Below are 19,237 nucleotides of genomic sequence, written 5' to 3' on the forward strand. Positions count from 1 at the left end.
AAGTCAGCACCTAACGAATGGAAAACAAACTGAAAATAACTTGCTTTTTAAAAAAATAGTTAATGGAAATTTTCACAGGGGCTCCGATCATACTTTTCAATTTGTGCCAGTATGTATTTATTGAACAATCAATATCCCTACAGTTAACATGTAAATATTTAAGTTGTATAGAGAATCAAAGAGCAACATTAATAAAAATCTTTTCAGCACTGTACTTCTGTGTTTTTAGGAGTTTATCTATGTCCGCAAACTCCGCCCCTTTCAAACCTCAGCTTAACCCAAACTCCCCGACTCAGGCTTCAGGGTACCGGAAGATGGGTTTAGGCGCGCGCCTCCCTACGCTTTACCGTCTTCCTACCCAGGGCCAGGAAGTGACAGCAACGGAAACACCGGGGTCCCGGGGCTGGGCTCGGGGGACTCAACCCGCTCGCTCCCTGGCCACTCACAGCCTTTCCAGAGTTCACCTTGCCTCTGTGCACACCGTCAACCCCTTCCCGTGACCTCCACCTGCTCCAGGGCCCCACACCCAGCCCGCCTCCAGCCGGCTGCCAATCACAGGCTTCCGCAGGGCCTGGGCTACCGAGACACCTCTTTTGGCTCTCTGGTCTCGCCCCCTGCAGAACTGCTGCCCGCCCTTCGGGCTCTTCGCCCAATCATCAGCTAGTGAGTGTTCTTTGGTTCCCGCCTTCTCCGTCCCCGCCTACCTGAAGTCCCGCCTCCTTCCCCTTAGGCCTGACGGAATCATCTGACCCGGAGGCGCTCGGTCTGAAAGAAGGGAAGAAGGGGCGTGTGCGTGGAGGGGAGGGGCACGAGAAGAAAGGGGGGGGAATGCCGGGACTGGGGCGGGGAGAAGGCTTGTCAATCCGATCTCGCGAGAGAGGACGGAAGCCTGTGGGAGCCCGTGGCCTTTAAAGTGCCGTTCAGCCCTTTCCTCCAGGGGTAGTTTGTAAACACGGCTGAGCTCCGGCCTCGCTGGCGACCGAAACAAGCATGAATTAGTGACCTGGAAAGGTGAGTAGTGATGGGGAGAGGGCCACACGACTAGAGACTGTAGGGATACGGAGAAAGAAGGCACTAACATGGCGACGTTGCTCACCATAGTCTCCACCCCCCGCTTCCCATCACCTCGGGCGCTCCTGCCTCGGCTCCTAGCCCTCGGGGCGACTGTGGCTGTGCTACCACCTCAGCGCCCCGCGGCGTCTGCTGCAGGAGCCCGACCTGCCGGGCCGGACCGTTAGGTAACCGGTGTTCGTTGTTCCGGCCCCTCCCCGCTCTCACGCTTTCCTCACGAAGAGGAAAAAGGAATAACGGCTCTTAGACCCCTCCTCCCGATTCATCTTCTGTGGTCAGTTTAGAGGTGCCAGGGCCACACGTCGGATGCGCTCAGGGCTCAAGGGTTTGAAGAGGGTTGGCTCTGGTCTCCCCTCCCAGGACCCAGTGGTTGGGGACTGTGTTTGTGATGGTGGCGGGGAGGAGGATAGGGAGGCGCGGCTGAAAATAGGGTCAGGGTCTCGGGCTGCGGTAGAACATGGTAGAACAAATGGCGTGGAGAACCTGGGAGTTGGAAGTCTCGGCCTTTTCTGTCCTTTCTGCCCTCGCCACCCCCCACTTTTTCCCACTGGGGCGGGGCTGAGGTGTGGGCGCAGATTGATTCTTGTGTTTTCCCCCGTGTTTTACCTCCCTGGGTGCACTGCAGAGCTTCTGTTGGGAAATAACCTGTGCTTTTTATCAGTGCCCGAGGGGCGAGAGACAGAGTCCTGTTTTCGCTCATTGAACCAACACTGCAAGGAGCAGGGTGAGGGCGGAAGACCTGGGGACTATTTTTGTGCCCTTAGGTAGTATAAAATTGTCTTTGCTTAATGGGGAGTCTTTAAAATTGGTGAGGCCAAGAGCAAAACTACAGTGAATATGATGGAGTAAAAGGGATTACTCCTGATAGACCTTAGGCCTATTGACATCCCTAAATTATAAGGTAAAAGCTACAATTTCTTAGGAATTTTAAATTATGGAACCGGTAACAATGCATAAATTTAATGTATATATTTGAAATCAGAACAAAAACTGCTGTCTGAGCACACTTTTTGTCCTATTTGAAGAAATTGATAACCACTGGCATTGTCAGTAATAGCCTTTCTAGGCATAATCTTTAAATAACCATGCACCTTTAGTCCGTTGTTGCAAAGCTATGACGGTGAGTAGCTTGTTAAAAAGTCAACCCTATAGGGTTAAGTGCCCTGAAGACACATACAGTAGCAGTTATATCTCCTAATTAAATTTGTTACACTGACTTGAGGAATCCACTGTACACTTTTCAAAATTGAGGGAATATTGATATCAAGTATGTCAGAAAAAGATGCCCTTCTGCAGATCATGAAACAGAATAAAGGAAGTTAATAGATCTTTAAGGCCATCAATAAGTGAGTAACACATTAAGAATCCTAGTCTTTGTAATTTATAGGAATCTTGCAAATTTACAGAGGTGTGTTTACTGCTTTCCTAAAACATGTTTAATCTTTCTTTGAGAAGATGCTACTGCCATTAAGTTTTTAATTATTTAAAATATAAAATATAATATTGTGGTCATTTAGAATTTAGCTGTTTGTATTTTAATTGCCAGTAAGAAAGGAGCTTTCAGGGACTTTTGTATGTTTCTTTTTAAGGTACATAATGCCTTCTGTAGATCTGATTGCATTTCCTGAAAGTTCTTTTTTAAATACCTTATTAGAGTATTTATTTCATATTTGGGGCACTATATTATAGCCTATTAAATATGTATTCCAGAAATCCCTGCATTTACTTTTTTACTTGGAGTATTCGTTTCATATTTTTCAACTAAGATAACAGTAGAAATGGTTATTATGTCAGCTTTGTAACAAATAATTTGCAAGGATGATTGTTTTTGATATTCAAGATTTGGAAGCTATATGAATATCAAAAAATTATATGGTATGCATCAAATATCTGCTTCTTATAACTAGTACTACCTCTTAAATCATCTACATTTTTTTTTACCTAAATTTTTGTAATTTGGAAAAGTTGGGTTTTAATGATTTATATATTCTCTGATAGTAATTAAAATTGTTAGATCATGTTAGATCAACTGTGGATCTTACCTGTATCAGCTTAGGCAAATAATAAAACCTCGTTTAAAACTTAATAACAATAATTGGATATTCAGCTGATCCTTATAGAAATCAAAGATACAGTACTTGTTATCTATTATCTGTAATTAAAATGTACTGTAAAAAAAACTACAAATTTGCATTGCTATAGTCTGTAGTTTAGCTTAGAATTTCTGTGTTTGCCCTATACTCACACCTATTCCTTCAGACTAAGAACTAACTTACCTGAAATGCTACATTTCTCTTAATGTAGTTTTTAATGAGGAGGTAATAATTATAGTATTTATTTCTATCTAGGGGAAAACACCACAAAACATTTTATTTCTTTTGTTCTCTTTCTTAAGCTCAAGGTTAAAAAGTTAGGATAAGGTATAGTTTCATAAGAATTTAAGAAAGTTTGTGGATCTTTAAGGCCAACGATAATTGGAATTATTTTACATGTATTATTATAAATATATATCATATTATAATTAATGATTGCAGATACATATACGGAGGGTGCCAAAAAATGTATACACATTTTAAGAAAGGAAAACTATTAAAATTGTAATACTCAATATATACCTATAACAAAAGATGACTACAAGCCGCGTTTAACTTCTGCAGTTATAACAGGTGCTCAAAGTGGTTACCATCAGTGTAATTTTAATAGAGTTTTTCTCTTTCTTAAAATGTGTATACATTGTTTTGGCACCCTCTCTATATTATATATACTATTTTCATTTATTATGTTAACCTTGAAACTGGTATATTAATTTACACTTTAAAGTACATTTAGTGATGCTTTTTTTTCTTGACATTTTGACAGTGGTAGTAAAGTGATTAAAACTTTTATTTATTTTTTTTTGGCAGTAAGATGGTATGTAAATAAACAGTACTTTTGGCGCAAGTCCCATTCACCCATGTCTATATTCTGTATCTTAAAGATAGTGGTTCTCAACCATTTTCTCTGCCTTAATACCCAAGGAATAAAAAGCACTCTCAATAGTAGTAAGTAACAGCTTATTATCACAGAGATTCTTAACAAGAATTGTGGGGAAAGACAGAGTGGGAATGATTGTAATTAGCAAAAGCCATTTGTCAAAATTCCAAGTGTATTTTGCTTATTTTGGTAGTATATAGTTACTTACATCTATAATTAAACTTATAAATATGTTTCTTAAATGTTCTTTAGTTTGCCTAATTGATCCTAGACCTTTGTTATCCCAATTTTATAGCTTTTTTTTTCTAATTCCGCTGTTTGGACTTGTGTTTCCTTTTATTTATTGAACACTTTGTTAGAATAGAGTGTGTTACTAGAAATCAACTCCAATTTTGCCCTACTAACAAATAATTGTTTTCATTATTTTTGTTGCCTTCTAATTGGTGCGTATACGTTATAGGTTTTACAGAATTATAATATTATATATAGAGTTTTGTTTATTTCACTTTTATAGCATTAGCATTTTTATGTACCTTTGTAATAGTTAATAGTTAACATGTTTACCAAATGACTTAAAATTTCCTCAATTTTAAATGAACAATAGGAAAGTAATTGTCTTCAGTTTCTGCCTATATTAATACTGAATTGAGCATCTCTGTGCATGTATCTTTTTTCTTATTTTGAATTGTTTCCATAGCATGCTAATTTCAAATGAGATTACTAGGTCAAAGGATATAAATGTTTCTACAGTTGCCAATATTTTGCCTCCCAAACAGTTGATCAAATTTACACCATAATCAGAATATGAATGCACCAACTTGGTCATAATTTTAATACCTTTGGAATTGTGCTTATTAGTAAAGTAGGATTACTTAATGAGGAATTATTAATGGGAATAAACTGCATTCTTTAGCAGTTTTATTTAGTTGACCATACCAATCTGTAGTTATTTGTCTACCAGAGATCTATGTGCTGGAATGGATACTGTATATTGCATATTTTCTGTCATTTCACCTTGTTTCTCTTAAAAGATTACTGACATTTTTTGACAATCTAATAATAATACTTAAATTTTATGCAGTTTTACATAGTTTACATATTGGGTCTTATGCTAGTTTCTTTTAATGTAAGAGCTACTTTCTGAATTGTAGATCTATGAGTTATTAAAATTCATAACATTTCCATATAGGTAACCCTTGAAATAAAGAATGTGCATGTTATAGCCAAATTGAGGTATTGTTTCCTTAATGTCATTTTCTGGTACATAGTAAGTATATAATCAATGTTTTAGGGTAGTTATTAGGAGCCAGATTGTCATGGTTCTACCAATTATTCTGTGTCACCTTGAGTAAATAATATAACTTCTCTGTGCCTCAGTTTCCTTATCTTTAAGAATAATATTTAACGCCTAGCTTGTGATAATTCAAATAATTAGTGTTTAAACAATGCTTAAAACAGTATCAGGAAATTAATGAATAGTGAGTATATGGTGTAGTAATTATTATTGTTAAAGTTCAGAATAATAATTTATCACAGCCCCTCTAGGCATGTGTGTGATGTGGCTTGAAGGTAGCATATCAACCATCTATTTGGTAGCTTTGGCAATATAGGTGAGTTTTCCTAGGAACTTATAATTTGTGATAGAACTTAATTAACTACCTTAGAATTTTCATAAATCGATGTGAGAGAATATCTCATTTTTTGTTCCATATACCCCCCTTTTCCCCAAGTTAGACTTTTTCTATATAAATCTCATGCAGTATAACATAGCCATATTTTGAGATGATAAATTGTGATATTATGATTTCCGTAAAATCCAATTATTATTTTCTTCTTTCCCACCAATATCACTTTATAAACATTTCAGTGAGAACTTTCATTCTTCCTCTTAGTAGTGGAAGAGATGATTAAATCAAAATACCACATTTCTAATGTTTGTTTTTTTTAATTCTTTACTAGTTATTCAACTAATATAACTACATCATTGGTTCTCAACCAGTGTCAAAAGTCACTGGTATCTTTTATCACTTGTAAGGAAGGTTTTTAATGATTGTTGAAATACAGATGATGAATTGAGCGTTTTCCTGTAGTAATATCTCTTTTTCACTTACTTGAATTTTGACATACTTTGAGAAGAGGAGAGGTGAGCTTACTAGTGTTGTAATGGGAATTGTACTTAATGCATACCCTGCCTTATTTGTGTCCTCTTAATAATGAAAATTTATTATTCATTGTACTCTTAATAGTGATGAAGATTGTGAATTATTGTAATACTTGGGTAGGTATGAATTTCTATTTTTACTTTTACAAAAGATAAGTTTTTAGTAAGAAAAAAAGCAATGATAGCTAAGTAAATTTTATATATCTACCTTGAGCAAAAATAATGCTATGGACATTATTTCATATAACAGATATGATTACCAAATCTGACTTTATTGATGTTACTAGTAAAAGCTTGCATTAGCACTGTTCATATTTGTAACCATTAATCTGTAAGTTCTTTGTATTTATATATTTTTAATGTTGTGTCATAAATTTAAACTATAAAACAAGAACTTGCTTATTTTATATCACCTAGGGATTAAAGGTCTGGGAATAATCAAGACTCACTTAAAACAAAGGAAGTTTAAATTAAAGATTGGGCTACTGGTATTTTTATTAAATTATATTTTGAGATATTGGGTGAGCTGATACAACTATTCACATACTAATAATGTACTTTCATGAATACAATATTTGAGAAAAGTCTGTGATGTTCTTTACGTGTCCATGAACTTTGAGGAATTTAATCAAAACATTAGTATACTCATAGGAGTTGTGATACGTGTGAAGGACATCTGTCATGCCTTCTGTGAGTGGGGAAGAATTAAAAACTGCTCTTTCCTCATTGAAGCTGGGCTAATTCTCACATCTGAGGAGTCTGATTTCCTTAACATTGATGAACTGAGCGTTAGGTACCAAATAACCTTATGGGATGACATCAAATTCGTGGGTTAAAGACTAATGTAAAAATCTTCTAAGTTAAACTAAAAATGTAGTTCTCAGTTACTGGTTTTAAAAATAAAGAAGGTAGTAAGATTAGGATTAATTAAGCATTAGGAAAATACATTTAAAGTAAAAATAAAATACAGTAAAACTTCTAGTAAACTTAATAGATACTGTGTGAATACCATTTACTATAATATGTATTTTTCATAATTTTATTTATTCTTTTTGACAACCCTGTAACTGGTATACTATTTCTTACGGGAGAGGATCTTACTGAAATCATACCATTTAAAATTTTCCTAATATAAAAACTCAACTTTAACCTTGGAAGGGGAATAAAGTCCTACCAGCTCATAGCTACAGGTATTCAAACTCTTAGGTTTAAGTTTGTAATTATACCCAGTTTGCTATTCCCAAGGTGAGCCCTGGGATCAATCCGTGCATTTCATGGTGCTTGACCAAGATATAAGAAGGAAATTATAGCACACAGAAAACTTTTTGTCTATAAAGTGTTGCTGCCCTTGAAGAGCTGGAACACAGCCTGTCCTGGGTGGGTACCTTAACATTTTTGCTCATTCTATTATCTAATGCTGCATCACAAATTACCACATACCTTACATCTGAAAACAACACAAGTTTGTCTCACAGTTTTTGTAGGTCAGAAGTCTGGGCCCTCTCTGCTTATGGTCTTACAAAGCCAAAATCAGTATGTTTGCAGAGCTGCATTTCTTTTTTTTTGGAGTGTGTTGGGCAGAATCCCCTTCCAGGTTCATTCAGAGGCTGTAGACTGACTGCAGTTGCAGGACTGGGGTCCCCATTTTCTTCCTGACTGCTCCTAGAAGCTGGAATGCTTTCAAAGCTGCCCTCCTCCAGTATTGGCAGGTCAAGCCTCTCCCATGCTTCTAATCTCAGTGACTACTGCTGCAGCTGGATCTCATGGACCCCAAAGGGAGAAAGTTCTCAGCTCATGTAATTAGGTTGGGCCCCCTAGATAACCCAGGATAATCTTCCTATTTTAGGCTCTGTAATCTTTTTATGTCTGTAATGTCCATTTGCCATGTAACATAACCTATTCACAGGTTCCAGGGGTTACTGTGTCAACATCTCTGGAAGGCCGTTCTGCCTACTCCACTCATATATATGAGCCTGCAACAAAATTTGATAAAATGTACCCTTGCACATTCCTAAATTGATTCCCAAATTTTACATTATAAATTTAAATAGTTGAAAAAAATATAATTTCTGGCTTTTGTAGATAGTGACACCACTGTATAAGCACCTAATTTCCATGGTGATTTGATGTTATCATTGGTTTTGAAAAACAAACTTGAATTAATTCATCTTTAACAGTTGGAAACTTTCATTGTTATTTTTTATTATTGAACTTTTATTTAATTTACACTTCTCTAACAATTTTATTTGGATCCAGTGTATTTTAATGTTTTACAGTATTTTAGTAATCACCTTATCATCTCTGCAACAAATATGAATTAAACTTTTCAAAGTTTCTTATTATTTCCTCTTTGCTTTATTCTCATGGAGCTCCCTGTCAGGACAGTGCATTTATGGACAGTATTTTGAGGATGGAAGAGCCAGTCATTAAGTGAAAGTTTTTATTGTTCCTGTCATCACACTACAATATATCTGAATTCGGAACATTCCTAAACACAGGGCAAAACACCAGTCTTAAAGCCGTGCTTTGCTTTAAGCCATGCTTTGCTTTAACAGAAATATTTATACGACAGGGAAAGACACAAGTCTGAGGTTTAATGGTGCCTTGATTAATGGAAGCTTTAAGATATTTACTTGAAATTAACCTCCTGTTTTGTTCCGTGGAGGTTTTTACAAACTGGGGTAATGCATTGTAATAAGATTTGATCTGGGGCCGGCTGAGTGGCACGTTGGTTAAGAGCTGGCTTGGGACGCCAGAGGACCCTGGTTCGGATCCTACATATGAAGGCCAGTGACACTGCCCTCTACAGCTAAGATGCTGAACAACAGCTCAACCTGGAGCTGGACTGCCGTGAGTCACCAGTGACGGCGTAGGCTGCAGCCCCTGCTGCAGTGGGTTCCCATGGGCTACCGTGTGTGGCCAGCAGCCGCAGTGAGCGGCCGTCCAGAAGCCGGCGACTGATCTGCCTCGCCCGGGAAGAACGCAATGATGGTGCCAACTTGGGCCAGTGAAGCAATGTCCTCCACAACTAGACTGAAGAACAAAAAAGACAGCAACTTGTCTGTTCCCCTCCCCCAATTCCCCAGTAAAATCTTAAAAAAAAAAAAAAAAAGATTTGGTCTAGGTGAGAGAGATGAGTTTTGAAATGTGGAAGAATGAGGACTTACGGAAAGTAGGCCGATCATTTTTAGGAAGGCAAATATAGAAAAGTTGAAGAGACAGAAATTGATTTTGTTAAAACTTATCCTGCTCAGATGTCCTTTGGAAAGTCTTAGTTACCTTCAGTAATACATTAACACCTATTTGAGCACTGCTGCCTTGAAAAACCGTTCCCTCTTTTGCCTAGCTCTTGTCTTCCCACAAGGCCAGAAGCCAACCTCTCTTTACTACCCAGAATTGCCCTTGAGTATGTTAGACTCTTCTGACTCCATGTCCAGGAGAATTAATTTCTTTCTCATGCTGATGCCTACCTTTTGGGCCCTGTTTCATGGCACAACTACTTCCTTTTAGAATACTTGCTATAATATTAGCAGTGTTTGCTCCCTTCAGCAGAGATCCTACCCTTTACCCGCAGGTTAATTATATCCAAATATAAGAAATACATGTACAGTAGCTAGGGTAAGACAGCAATAATTTACCTAGAAGTTGGGAACCCTTTACATCATCCCACAGAGCTGTTTGTCATTTGGATTACTGCTTCATTTATAAAAATCCACATTTTACATTTGTATAGCTTAATATCCTGTTTGGTCCCTTTCCCTTTAAGGAATAGCCTGTATATAGAACAGAATTTTGTTGCCAGCTTTGAAATCGAGTCTTTCTAGCTTCCAGTATTCACATTAAATTTTTAAACATATTAAGGCTGTTTCAGCCAACCTTACTCAAAATAAAGTGCAACCCTTCTTTCCAAGAGTCTGTACAATAGGGAAATCTCCACAGTTCATGCATGGCCTAATTATGGGAACTGAGGCCTCAAATAATGATATAGGGAAGTCTGCTTTCCCTTTTATATCTTCTCTCTAAGAGACACTGCCTTTTCCTCATGCATTTGGTAACTGAACTTGTCCAAGTTCTGACCCACTGTCACCTTGGGCACTCCCGTCACTTATATAATGGTCCCATGTAATGATTTCTGTGTTTCGTGGACTGCTTATTTGAGTTTATCGTCTCAAACCACAACCATTTAGGTTGTTTCTTTAGTCTTGCATTGTTATTCTGGTCTCCAGATTTTTCTCCTGTCACCTGCATCTTGACCTTGCTTATTTAGAGAAGTCCTTATGAACATTGGTCTTGCTCCTTGGTCAGTTGGCAGGAGTTGCTGCTTTTGAAAGCTTTCTTCAGTAGACTGCCAAGGCAGTTCTACAAGGTATCCAGCCATCTTACATTTTAGAATGAGATCAGTATGATGATAGAAACAACTTAATTGTACACCAATATTCATTCTCCTATTTTTCTTTATTGTAAATGGCTCCAGTTTGTAGCTGAGCATGTGGCTAAATAAAGAATATATTTTCCAGCTTTCCTGCTAGCTGCGGCCATGTAACTTAAGTTCTGGCTTATAGAACATCAGTAGAAGTTTCCTGTGAAATTTTTGAAAAGTTTCCCTAGAGGGAGGCTATTGCTCATCCTCCCCCCGCCCCATTCCCCTCTTCTTGCTGTCTGATCAGCAGATGTAATGTCTAGACCTTGAGCAGTTATATTAAACCATGAAGATGCCACATGTTAAGGATGGCAGAACAACAAAGAAAGAGCCTCAGCTCCTAATGATCATGGTTCTGGACTGTCTGTGTTTATATGAGAGAAATAAACTTCTGATTTCAGCCATTGCTATTTTGAGTTTTCTGTCACATGAACTTAATCCTAACTGATTCAGGTATAAAAAGTCAAGCTCTTTCCAAATAAGCGCATAGTGGGTTCCATGGATGTTATGGTGCAGCACTGACACAAGAGACACTATAAATCTCTGCTCTAAAAATATTTTTCTTTATTTTAAAGATTTTATTGGGGAATTGGGGGAGGGGAACAGTGTTGGGAAATCGGGAAACGGGAACAAACAAGTTGCTGTTCTTTTCTCTTTAGTTGTGGAGGATGTCACTTCACTGGCCCATGTTGGTATTATCATTGCACTCTTCTCGGGTGAGGCAGTCTCTTGCCAGCCATTGCATGGTGGCTCACCCTGGCTGCCAACCACACGGTAGCTCACAGCAGCAGGGGTTGCAGCCTATGCCATCGCGGGCAACTCACAGCAGCCCAGCCCCAGGTTGAGCTGTTGTTCACCATCTAAGGTGTAGAGGGCGCAGTGTCACTGGCCCTCATGTGGGATCTGAATCGGGGCCCTGCTGCTCAGAGCTGGTATCTCAAGCCAACTCTTTTTTTTTTAAAGATTTTTATTGGGGAATTGGGGGTGGGAACAGCACTGGGGAATTGGGGGAAGGGGAACAGACAAGTTGCTGTCCTTTTGTTCTTCAGTCTAGTTGTGCAGGATGTTGCTTCACTGGCCCAAGTTGGCACCATCATTGCGCTCTTCCCTGGCAAGGCAGATCATTTGCCGTCTTCTGCATGGCCGCTCACAGCGGCTGAAGACACTCACACTGGCTGCTGGCTACACACAGTAGCCCATGGCAACCCACCTATTGCCGCAGGCGACTCATGACAACCCAGCTCCAGGTTGAGCTGTTGTTCAGCATCTTAGCTGTAGGGGGCAGTGTCACTGGCCCTCATATGTGGGGTCCGAACAGGGTCCTGCTGGCATCCCAAGCCAGCTCTTAACTGATGTGCCACTCGGCTGACCCTCAAACCAACTCTTAACCAATGCACCACTCGGCCGGCCCTCCACTCTAAAAATTTTGATGCTCAGGGCCGGCCGAGTACCTCAGTTGGTTAAGAGTTGGCTTGGGAGTGCGAGCTCTGAGCAGCAGGGCCACCAGTTTGGTTCCCACATGGGCTAGTGACGCTGCGTCCACTACAGCTAAGATGGTGAACAGTAGCTCAACCTGCAGCTGGGCTGTCGTGAGTCATCGGCGACGGCGTAGGCTGCAGCCCCTGCTTGCTGCAGTGGGCTGCCGTGAGCTACCGTGAGTGGCTGTCCAATGGCCAGCGACCGATTGCCTCAGCCAGGAAGAGTGCGGTGATCACAATACCAACATGGGACAGTGTAGCGACGTCCTCCGCAACTAGAATCAAAGGACAGCAACTTGTCTGTATGTGCCCCTTCCCCGATTCCCCAATGCTGTTTCCCTCCCGCAATTCCCCAATAAAATCTTGAAAAAAAACAAAAAATGTTGATGCTTAAGTTCAACACTGCTGATTCACCTTTTATGTCGATTCTATCATAGTAAAAAACCTTCATTTTTCTCCTTTCACCAAGATTCCATTGCTGTATTCCATCCTTGAAACATACCTCTGATACGTAGCAGTGTGCCAGGAGTTATGTGAGGCCACAGGATAAACATCTTCCTGGAGCATTGAAGACTTTGGAGGGAACCTTAATTTTTATATAAAAAAAAATAGAATGGGAGGCAAAATTCACATGCATTTTAAGTATAAAATAAACATTTTTAAAATGCTATAGTGGAGTTGGACTGCATGAGGCTGTTTCTTCAGATCTTGCAGAGTAATGAGTTCACTCCTTTTCTGCTGTAGGGATACTTAGATGGAAACCTGAGAAGCACTGCTTACTTGATTAGAGCCGAGGGAATTCCTGGCTGCAAAGTGAATAAAGCTCATGGCCCACCAGCTAGAAAGGTAAGAGATTTTAAGCTTTTAATGCAAAAAATGGTCTTTTTATTTTATGATTGTCTCTCAAATGTTAACTGAATTCAACAGATATTTTCAGACAGTAGTCCTCAGAATGCTAATGTCCTACCATACTGTTAGTGTTTAATAAAAAAAAAAAAATTCTGAGGTTCAGCAAATTAGAAAATGTCCTTTTGGAGCTACTGTGCATAGCAGTACATAATAGTACACCGAAGACTTACATTAAAGTGTTTAATTTTGTTTACCTTAGAGGCTCTTAAACTTATCTGACTAAGGAGTCTTCTCTATAGGAAAGGGTCACAATGCGAAAGTCCCAATTCTCCCAGGACTTTATAAGGATAATAACAGGAGTTACCCCATGAGATATTTTCTATATTTCAGAAATATTTTAGACAAAAAGTATTCTCCACTCTAAAGCTGTATAAGCTAACTAAAATGTCAAAGTTGTTTGCTTTTGGATTGAATTATAACAGCTAAGTTTAGTACCATGATTATTTCATGCTGATCAGAAACATTAATAGGAAATTATATAATGCTTCATACATACCTTTATTAAACATCTATGTAGCAGCCACAATGTGCTAATGTTAAAAGTTATAAAGAGCAATGGTTTCTGGTCTCAAGCCATTTATAGCTTGGAGATGTAGCGTCTGAAGATGGAAGGAAAATATCGATTTAATAAATGTGACCTGGCATACAGAATCTTTCAAAACAGGTGGTTTGGTGATAAGCTGTCAGATATATTGATACACAAACAAATTGGCCTGTGCTGTTGTGTCTGAATCTGGAGGTTTAAATAAAAAGAAACTGTGTATAAATATAGAGTTACTCTAAATTGGACTCAAATTTGGAAAATAATTTAAGTGTCCATATATGTTTGAAAAAGTAAAAAATTTAAGCTGATGTAAGGAGGAAAGGGTGGCGACACTTGATAATTTTTTCCTACGCACTGATACCTGCATTTAGTAATTTTGAGCTACTTGTTCAACTTAAATGTTCAAGTTGACTAATTTGGTTAGAAATATTTTTGATAACATGTAAATTCCATGAAGATAGGGACTGTGTCTATCTGGAGTCTAGCACAATTCCTGCCTTCTTGCACATACTCAATAAATATTTATTGACTGAATGACTAAATGACAGATCTGAATTTCTGGGTGGGGGCGATTCCACTGGTGGAGGATGGATATCAGGTGAGCGGTGTTAGCTAAGAAAGGGATAAATTTATGGAAAGCAAAAGCAGGCTGAGAGAGGGAGTTGAGTAAAAGTCTGCATAACTAGAGCCAAGAGTTCAAAAGCTAGCATAAGACTGGAGTGGGAGGCAGGAACCGCTCCATGCAAGGGTCCAGAAACAATGTTAAGGATGTGAGGCCTTAGCCTAAGATCATGTTTTCATAAATTGGTCCTTTCCTCTCATTTCGACTGGTACTACCTGAGTTCGGACCATCATTGTTTTGCCTGAATTCAGCAGTAACTTGTACTGGTTTTCTTATGCATAGTATTGCCCTATCTAATCCACCCCCCACATGCCTATTAGTGCTCTTACCAACACGCTCCTGTGATTATCTAGTTCACCTACGTAAAATCTTTCCATTTTTTCCAGTAGGGTTAGGAAAGCTTTTACTTTAAAGGGCAAGACAGTAAATATTTTAGGTTTCATGGGGGCCACATATGGTCTCTGTTGCTTATTCTTCTTCCCTCTCTCTACTCCCCCTGCCCCATACTCAGGATACAGAAGACTCTCACATGACCCAGTCATCTACAGCATAGTCAGGCATCACAGAAACTACGTTCCGTCATCTTGGCTTTCTCCTGTGCCTAATCCAGTCTGGCTTTCATTAATTTCGTAACAGTATGAATATGACAGAAAATACCCAGCACTTCTAAATATGATTTTTGGATCTCTGGTGCCCACCTCTGTTTGGCTAATTTTTTTTTTCTTTTACCAAATTTTCTGAAGAGGAATTCTGATTGGCTTAACTTGGTCAGATGTGTCCCCTGGTTCACATGAACCAGGTATGTCAGGGTGGTGGATATATAGGATTGCCCTTTATTGACAATCAGACTCTGACAGCAGCATGGGTGCTGAGGAATGATGACTGCTCCAGTATGCTCCTGATTCTCGCATGTTCCCATAGGTCTGTGTCTTTGTTGTTATGTGTATATCACTGAATTACTAGTAGTATTTTTATTTGTTTCTCTTCTTTAATAAACTGATTTGGAGGCCAGGGACCATATCTCTTATTCTGAATATGGTATTGGGTACAATAGGCAGTCAGATGTTTTCCAAATAATTTCATAAAATAAATTGTACTAGAAATGTTTGAGAATGCTGTACATTGTAGTAAACTTTTAGTATTACCCTTATTTTAAATCTTTTGAAACATGCTTTAAAGGTAAGAGGTTACAACATTAGTAGTTCTGTAACCAATTAACTACGTCAGTCAAATTCACGTTTTAGAACCTAGAAATTTCTGAAGCTAGTCACCAGAAATTTATTCTCTCCTATTTGTTAAGACTCATTTACCCACACTATTTTCCATGAAGTGAGTTACTTCCCTCCTTATTTGTTTTTTATAGAAATGTAAGAAAAGCAAATACTTTTATCCACTGAATCATTTGAATGATAGAATTCAAAATGGCATGGGAATATTGATACTACAGTCTAAAGGATCATCTATCTTAACAGATTTTTTATAAAAAAGATTTTATTGGGAAATTGAGGAGGGAAACAGCATTGGGAAATCGGGGAAAGGGAACAGCCAAATTGCTGTCCTTTTGTTCTTCAGTCTAGTTGAGGCTTCACTGGCCCATGTTGGTATTATCATTGTGCTCTTCTCGGATGAGGCAGTGGCTGGCTGGCCATCAGACGGTAGCTCATGGCAGCTCACGAAAGTACACGCCAGCTGCCAGCCAGCCCCACTGCAGCCTACGCCGTCACCGGTGACTCATGGCAGCCCAGCTCCAGGTAGAGCTGTTGTTCACCATCCCAGCTATAGAGGGTGCAGCATCACTGGCCCTCATGTGGGATCCAAACTGGGGCCCTGCTGCTCAGAGCTGGTGTCCCAAGCCAGCTCTTAACTACGCGCCACTCGGCTGGCCCAAGATTTAACCTACATTTCATATTTTTTTAAAAAAAGGAAACTCCAGTAGAACAAATAATTGACTGATATCACTGTCACTCCTCAAGTCTCTATTCAGATCTGGAAATTGTTCTAGTATAGTATGAGTCTGTTTGATATTAACCCTGTAGTACAGAACATCGTTTTTCTACTCTTTGACATCTCATAACATGAAAGTTATAACCAGAAACAAATAGAGAATTATTAGAGAATCCATGTGTTTTGTAGCATTTTTCCTCATACAGCTACTGTTACAAACTACATACTAATTATATAATGGTTAAATAATTAATTATAGTGCATATTGTTTATATAAAACAAGTTCTTAATATGTTTTTTAAATTTAAAATTAAAAATTTTTTAATTTTCTTAAAAATTTTTTTTAGTTCAGAATCTTTTAAGAGTCAGTTGCCAGCATGATGCCTCATTATCCCAAATACTCTGTTTTCTACAGTAATTCTCCTGCAAAACTACCATACAACCATGGAACTCAAGAAACTAATATTAATATATTACTACCATCTAATTTGCACATCACATTTAAGTTTTGCCAATTATTCCAATATGTCTTATATTTATAGAAAAAAGATTGTCTAGACTCTCACACTGCAGTTAGTTGTTATATTTCATTGGTCTTTTTAAATCTGAAACAGTTCCTCAGTCTTTCCTTGACTTTGATGACTTAAACACTTTTGGAGATTATAGGCCATTTATTTGGCTTCAATTTGGGGTTGTATAATACTTCTTCATGATTAAATTCAGGTAATGTATCTTTTGCGTGGCTATCATGGAAGTAATGATATATCCTCATTGCATCCTACTGAGGATATGTGATATTGATTTCCTGTATTTCAAGTGTTGTTAACTTGGATCACTTGAGTAAGGTGATATTTGCCCAGCTTTTATACTATAAATTTCTCTTTTTGCCTTTAGTAATTAAAATATATTTTATAGGGAGATACTTTGAGAAGATGTAAATAGCCTGTCTTAATCCTGTCTTATCAGACTTTCAGTGTATTCATTTGTATCAGTGTGGATTAATGGAATCCTGCTTTATTCACCATATGATACATTACTACCATTATTTATTTTGATTCTCAAATTGTTCTGGATTTGGCCACTTTCTGGCCAAATCCACATGTAAGTCCTTCTTTACTTTCTGGCACAGGATATTCAAGGCCCGTGCTGCACTTCCCCTGCCCCAGTCCTGGAATCTGCCAAATCTTCAAGGAACCCAAGTTCCTTTTGGTGGAGTATGATATTTAGACATCAAGATCTGAGTGCTAAGTGGCTTATTGCTATTGAGGTGTCAGTGTTCCCAGGACTTCTCAGTGGACACAGCTAGGAAAATATATGAAAATATGTGTGTGTGTATGTATATATATATATATATATATATATATATATATATATATATACATACNTTATATATATATATATACACATATATATACATATTTTCATATATTTTCCTGTGTCCATATGTACACACACACATATATACATGTATATATGTACACATTATCTGTATTTCTGTATCTTTATATCTATATTGAAAGTCATGGGATTGCACCAATATCTCCAAATATCATCTAACAAAAGGTTCATTCTGTATAATTACCTCCAGTCATAGTGTGAATTTGCCTTTACCTACCACAGGCTTGATATATTTACTTGTTCAGTCAATCACTGTGTGTGTATATAATGAATTACCTGCTGTCACTAGGCCCTCTCTTGATCAATTAGACATCCTCCTGCTTGGCCCTGATATCCTTTGCTGGACTGGTGCCAACCCTGTTCCTTAGGTCATGTGAATACCTCCTTAACCTTCCTGGGCATTGACATCCCACATCAGGCTCTGTACCCCTTCCACATGTTTTCCTCACCCAACTCACACTCCCCTCCCTCCTTCCTCCCCCCGCCGCCCCCAAGGACACCTGCTCACCCTGTCCACTGACACTGCACTGGGTTGTCTCCCAATGCCTTAAGCTGCCTCCAACATGTTTTTCTGGAGGCTTCACTTTTATATTAATTTTAAGTTATACGAAATGGTTTGCCAGTTTCTCTCATTTTCCATCTTTCCTTAAAGAAGAATAGTTCTTAAAGAAGAATAGTTCTTTACTATTTTCTTATTTGCATTTTATATTATGTGTGATTTTCTTTGATAATGGGTCAGTGGAATAACTAACTGTACATGTCCCAAAAGAGTCTGTCTGTACTTTTTTTTTTTCTAAAGGCGGTTTACGTAAAAACTCTGCATAGTTGGTAGGCACAGAATAGCAAAGTATATGTTTAGTAGAGCAAGGCATACCAGTTGATAGGCATAGTATAGCAGTAGAAAGGTTCTTGCTCCATATTTTGTTTTTTTTTTACTTTGAATAAGTCAGTTCATTCTCTGGAACCGCATTTGTAGGTTGAGTAGTTAGGACCAGAGCAGGAACACAATGAGGAACATGATCACAAACCATAAGAAAGAGCCAATGATCTATATTTGAGAGACTGTTGGACTAACATTCTATTTTTTAAGAATCAGCAAAGGAAGCATTTCACAGATAACTGACTATAAAGGACCATTTTGTATACATATATGAAAAAGTTCAACCTCATTAGTGTGTCAAGATATGCAACTTTAAAATTGGTTTTTTCACTAATCTGACTAAGATGTTAAAAAATAGTATCGAGTATTGGTGTGGGTATTGAGAAATGAGTTCTTACTGTACACTAGTTGTAAAGTAGAAGTCAACACTATGTATTTGAGGACAGTTCAGCAATATAAATCAAAAGCCTTAAAAATATGCCTTCACTTTGACATAGTAATTTCATATCTAGAAATTCATCCTGTAGAAATCAAAGGTATTGCGTAAAAATTTGTCCTCAAGGGGCCGGCTGAGTGGCACGTAGGTTAAGAACTGGCTTGGGACGCCAGAGGGCCCTGGTTCGGATCCCACATATGACGGCCAGTGACACTGTCCTCTACAGCTCAGATGCTGAACAACAGCTCAACCTGGAGCTGGGCTGCCGTGAGTCTCCGGCGACGGCGTAGGCTGCAGTCCCTGTGGCAGTGGGTTACCATGGGCTATTGTGTGTAACCAGCAGCCAGCGTGAGCAGCCGTCCAGAAGCCGGCGACTGATCTGCCTCGCCCGGGAAGAGCGC

General features: G+C 38.6%; 1 protein-coding gene across 2 annotated transcripts in view; it reads left to right on the top strand.

The window, feature by feature from the left end:
* The first annotated feature begins 845 nt into the window (after positions 1 to 845).
* ATF2 (activating transcription factor 2) overlaps positions 846 to 19,237 on the top strand; it is a 71,650-nt gene continuing 53,258 nt past the window's right edge. For both annotated transcript variants that reach the window (XM_019653719.1, XM_019653720.1), the window contains exons 1-2: positions 846 to 1,011; positions 12,848 to 12,949. The gene's annotated coding sequence lies outside the window, so the exon portion shown is untranslated. The remainder of the gene's footprint in view (positions 1,012 to 12,847; positions 12,950 to 19,237) is intronic.

The sequence above is a fragment of the Hipposideros armiger genome, unplaced genomic scaffold (genome assembly GCF_001890085.2).
Source record: "Hipposideros armiger isolate ML-2016 unplaced genomic scaffold, ASM189008v1 scaffold_205, whole genome shotgun sequence".
Classification (NCBI taxonomy): Eukaryota; Metazoa; Chordata; class Mammalia; order Chiroptera; family Hipposideridae; genus Hipposideros; species Hipposideros armiger.